Genomic DNA, 6,000 nt, shown 5'->3' on the forward strand with positions numbered 1-6,000 from the left:
AATAAGAAAACTAACAGATCATTATTTGGCGCAGGCAATTCTAAATTAACAGTTCTCGGTAAATTCCAAACAACAATTGAATCTTCATCAAAAATGTGTGTTACAGAAGTGTTTGTTGTAAAAAGTTTGGAATTTCCTCTCCTTGGCCGACCTGCTATTGAGGCTTTCAATTAGCGCCCAAAATCGGCCCATAAAATGAGAGCTTCGAATTTTGTAACCCTTCTCACGCTATAGTTACATGGGTTACAGCCAAATAAATAGAACATATTACATACAATAAAAACAAAGTCAAAGTTCAACCACAAAATATCGAGTTTTCAGTTTGACATATGATCAGAGTTATGCGGTTACATTAGTAACAATGAGTTACAGCACAGTTTCTGAAAAGTTTGAAAAAGTGTTTTTTTCTATCTGAAATAGCGGGTTACGCGGTTACATTGGTTACAACCGGTTACATCGGTTACATCGAAAATTTTCATCCAAAATCGAGTTTTCAGGTCGACATATGATCAGAGTTATGCAGTTACATTAGTTACAATGAGTTACAGCAAAGTTTCTGAAAAGTTTGAAAAAGTGTTTTTTTCTATCTGAAATAGCGGGTTACGCGGTTACATTGGTTACAACTGGTTACATCGGTTACATCGAAAATTTTCATCAAAAATCGAGTTTTCAGGTCGACATATGATCAGAGTTATGCAGTTACATTAGTTACAATGAGTTACAGCAAAGTTTCTGAAAAGTTTGAAAAAGTGTTTTTTTCTATCTGAATTAGCGGGTTACGCGGTAACATTGGATACAACCGGTTACATCGGTTACATCGAAAATTTTCAAAGTTCAACATCATAAATCGAGTTTTCAGGTCGACATATAATTAGAGTTATGCAGTTACATTAGTTACAATGCGTTACAGCAAAGTTTCTGAAAAGTTTGGAAAAGTGTTTTTTTTCTATCTGAATTAGCGGGTTACGCGGTTACATTGGTTACAACCGGTTACATCGGTTACATCGAAAATTTTCATCAAAAATCGAGTTTTCAGGTCGATATATGATCAAAGTTATGCGGTTACATTAGTTACAATGAGTTACAGCAAAGTTTCTGAAAAGTTTGAAAAAGTGTTTTTTTCTATCCTCAATAGCGGGTTACGCGGTTACATTGGTTACAACCGGTTACATCGGTTACATCGAAAATTTTCATCAAAAATCGAGTTTTCAGGTCGACATATGATCAGAGTTATGCAGTTACATTAGTTACAATGAGTTACAGCAAAGTTACTGAAAAGTTTGAAAAAGTGTTTTTTTCTATCTGAAATAGCGGGTTACGCGGTTACATTGGTTACAACTGGTTACATCGGTTACATCGAAAATTTTCAAAGTTCAACATCAAAAATCGAGTTTTCAGGTCGACATAGGATCAGAGTTATGCAGTTACATTAGTTACAATGAGTTACAGCAAAGTTACTGAAAAGTTTGAAAAAGTGTTTTTTTCTATCTGAATTAGCGGGTTACGCGGTTACATTGGTTACAACCGGTTACATCGGTTACATCGAAAATTTTCATCAAAAATCGAGTTTTCAGGTCGACATATGATCAAAGTTATGCAGTTACATTAGTTACAATGAGTTACAGCAAAGTTTCTGAAAAGTTTGAAAAAGTGTTTTTTTCTATCCCAAATAGCGGGTTACGCGGTTACATTGGTTACAACTGGTTACATCGGTTACATCGAAAATTTTCATCAAAAATCGAGTTTTCAGATCGACATATGATCAGAGTTATGCAGTTACATTAGTTACAATGAGTTACAGCAAAGTTTCTGAAAAGTTTGAAAAAGTGTTTTTTTCTATCCTCAATAGCGGGTTACGCGGTTACATTGGTTACAACTGGTTACATCGGTTACATCGAAAATTTTCATCAAAAATCGAGTTTTCAGGTCGACATATGATCAGAGTTATGCAGTTACATTAGTTACAATGAGTTACAGCAAAGTTCCTGAAAAGTTTGAAAAAGTGTTTTTTTTCTATCTGAAATAGCGGGTTACGCGGTTACATTGGTTACAACCGGTTACATCGGTTACATCGAAAATATTTCAAAGTTCAACATCAAAAATCGAGTTTTCAGGTCGATATATGATCAGAGTTATGCAGTTACATTAGTTACAATGAGTTACAGCAAAGTTTCTGAAAAGTTTGAAAAAGTGTTTTTTTTCTATCCCAAATAGCGGGTTACGCGGTTACATTGGTTACAATTGGTTACATCGGTTACATCGAAAATTTTCATCAAAAATCGAGTTTTCAGGTCGACATATGATCAGAGTTATGCAGTTACATTAGTTACAATGAGTTACAGCAAAGTTTCTGAAAAGTTTGAAAAAGTGTTTTTTTCTATCTGAAATAGCGGGTTACGCGGTTACATTGGTTACAACTGGTTACATTGGTTACATCGAAAATTTTCAAAGTTCAACATCAAAAATCGAGTTTTCAGGTCGATATATGATCAGAGTTATGCAGTTACATTAGTTACAATGAGTTACAGCAAAGTTTCTGAAAAGTTTGAAAAAGTGTTTTTTTCTACCTGAAATAGCGGGTTACGCGGTTTCATTGATTACAACCGGTTACATCGGTTACATCGAAAATTTTCATCAAAAATCGAGTTTTCAGGTCGACATATGATCAGAGTTATGCTGTTACATTAGTTACAATGAGTTACAGCAAAGTTTCTGAAAAGTTTGAAAAAGTGTTTTTTTCTATCCGAAATAGCGTGTTACGCGGTTACATTGGTTACAACTGGTTACATCGATTTCATCGAAAATTTTCAAAGTTCAACATCAAAAATCGAGTTTTCAGGTCGACATATAATTAGAGTTATGCAGTTACATTAGTTACAATGCGTTACAGCAAAGTTTCTGAAAAGTTTGGAAAAGTGTTTTTTTCTATCTGAATTAGCGGGTTACGCGGTTACATTGGTTACAACCGGTTACATCGGTTACATCGAAAATTTTCATCAAAAATCGAGTTTTCAGGTCGACATATGATCAGAGTTATGCAGCTACATTAGTTACAATGAGTTACAGCAAAGTTTCTGAAAAGTTTGAAAAAGTGTTTTTTTTCTATCCCAAATAGCGGGTTACGCGGTTACATTGGTTACAACTGGTTACATCGGTTACATCGAAAATTTTGATCAAAAATCGAGTTTTCAGGTCGACATATGATCAGAGTTATGCAGTTACATTAGTTACAATGAGTTACAGCAAAGTTTCTGAAAAGTTTGAAAAAGTGTTTTTTTCTATCTGAAATAGCGGGTTACGCGGTTACATTGGTTACAACTGGTTACATCGGTTACATCGAAAATTTTCATCAAAAATCGAGTTTTCAGGTCGACATATGATCAGAGTTATGCAGTTACATTAGTTACAATGAGTTACAGCAAAGTTCCTGAAAAGTTTGAAAAAGTGTGTTTTTTTCTATCTGAAATAGCGGGTTACGCGGTTACATTGGTTACAACTGGTTACATCGGTTACATCGAAAAAATTTCAAAGTTCAACATCAAAAATCGAGTTTTCAGGTCGATATATGATCAGAGTTATGCAGTTACATTAGTTGCAATGAGTTACAGCAAAGTTTTTGAAAAGTTTGAAAAAGTGTTTTTTTTTTCTATCTGAAATAGCGGGTTACGCGGTTACATTGGTTACAACTGGTTACATCGGTTACATGAAATGGGTACATCGTTGTGATCTTTCCAAATGAAACTTCAGGCTGCAGTTAGCCTGTGGAACACTTAATGGTGTTATTTTTGGAATGACGTGACGTTAACAATATATTTTATAGGCTTGACATATTTAATAATATTCCTGATAGGTCCTTTTTTCGGTGTTCAGTCCATGGAATGCAATATATATCTCAAACAAACAATACCATGATGGGACATCTGTTTAATAGTCAAAGGGTATTCTAACATTCATGCATATAAAATGAAAATGACACTTCAGTCACAGAAAGAAACGATTGTATTCTAGCAGCACACTGTAAAAGAACAAGTACACTACATAAACTTTAACAAATTGAAGAGATATGTTTTTATATCCCTGTTATGCGAAACTTCATCGTTTTAAAGTGTTTGGTGCGGGGGAAATGGGTTGATATGATCAAACAGAAGGTTGAGATAGCATTAACATTTTTTAAACATTTACGTTGGTGATGTTGTTGTAATTGTTGCTGTTGTCGTTGTTGTTGTCGTCGTTGTTGTTGTTGTTGTTGTTGTTGTTGTTGTGCTTGTTGTTGGTGGTGCTGAGCTTATAAATTTAGCCCACGCCCTTAAATGGTTGTATTAGGGCTTGACCCCGACACATTCCTACGTATGACTTAATATCTGAAAAAGATAAAGCCAGATGAGGACTTTTAATTCCACCAGTGTACCCAAAATGCCGCGGTTTTTGCGATGAATGGCATCTAGAGTGCTTACAGAGCTCTTAAACATTAAGGAACATTTATACTGACATAAAAATTATGGATATTACATTTTAACTGTTTATAAAAATAGCATGTGCAGAATATGCAGTTACTTACTTAAAGAAGCTTATTTGTTGTTACATGTGTGCATACCTTGCCGATTTTGTCACGTATTAAGGGGATTTGAACACACATGTGCATTGTGTGTGAGGTGCGTATATGAGCTGGGGTGGCGCGTATTTTCGTACATACATAAACAGATATTAACATAAACATACATAAACATAGATTTAAAATAAACATAGATTTAAAATGACAAAATGTCAGCACTGACACGGCCACAACAGAATCGTAACCTTTAGTCCATCTCCGGCAAGTTCGTTAAATAGCCGTGACACTGCACACCTTTCTCTTGCCGACCTTCATGTTAAACCGGTGTTAAATTAATGCTACCCATTCGCCGAGATCTCATCCACATTTACAAATAAAATATCATTTTAAATCATAAAGGAAAAACAAACAATGAAACATTCCTTATCATGATGTTATTTCTGTACTATTGTCATAAATATTCATATATTCTAAAACTTCTTTAACAATACTTTCATTGCGAGAAATAAATCATTTTATTTTCGGCACACATCTATTCAATGCAATTTAAATCATTTATTTGATAAAGGCCACCGGCCCAAAACAATCATTATCTACAAACATATACATATAAGACAAACACAGGTGAATGGTGAACCCTCATTAACCAGTTTGTGTGGCCTTAAATATAATAAAAGAGGTCATTTCACTTCTAATTTCAGTTGAAATAGAGAAAAAACATAACAAAACACTGTAATTACTATCAGAGAACTAGTTTTAACACTTAAGAGTCTAATTCCTGAAGTACATTGACAATATCATATTTACACTGAAATTCTCTGAATCTCCCACTCAATAGAGTGGTACAATGAAACTGTTAAGGTTATTCGGTACGCAATTTGCCGAATATTTTTACACGGGATTTGAGTAGAAAATGAAGAAGCTTTGTAATACCTTATTTTGCACCAGTCAATTGTAACTGAGGTTAAAGTGCTAGTTGAAAATAACATATTTTTAATATATTGTTATAATACTATCTTTTTCTCTGTTCCGAACATGAATATTCTTTCAACAACAACAACAACAATTCTTAAAACTAAAATTTTCTCTTTTTTATAGTTGGATTGTGTCCCCGTGTGTTAATTGTTACACTATCGTTAATTGACAATTTCAGTTCATCCTTCAAAAAAGTTGATTATAATATTTATTTAATAGTTCACACTACACTGTATAATTGTAATTGTAATATATTTATTATGTACAGTGTGCGAAATTAACCTTTTTTACCTGGTAGCCAATGGGGCTACAGACTTTGAGATTTCTGTAGCCCAAGCCAGATTTCCATAGCCCACCGGTAAACAGAAAAACGCATCTTGAGTACCTTATATGGTTAAAAACAAGGAATGATATGACAACTGTACAATATCTTATTATATTTTGTATAAAATGCAAGTATGGTGGTTGTGTGG

The sequence above is a fragment of the Mya arenaria genome, chromosome 7 (genome assembly GCF_026914265.1).
Source record: "Mya arenaria isolate MELC-2E11 chromosome 7, ASM2691426v1".
NCBI lineage: Eukaryota > Metazoa > Mollusca > Bivalvia > Myida > Myidae > Mya > Mya arenaria.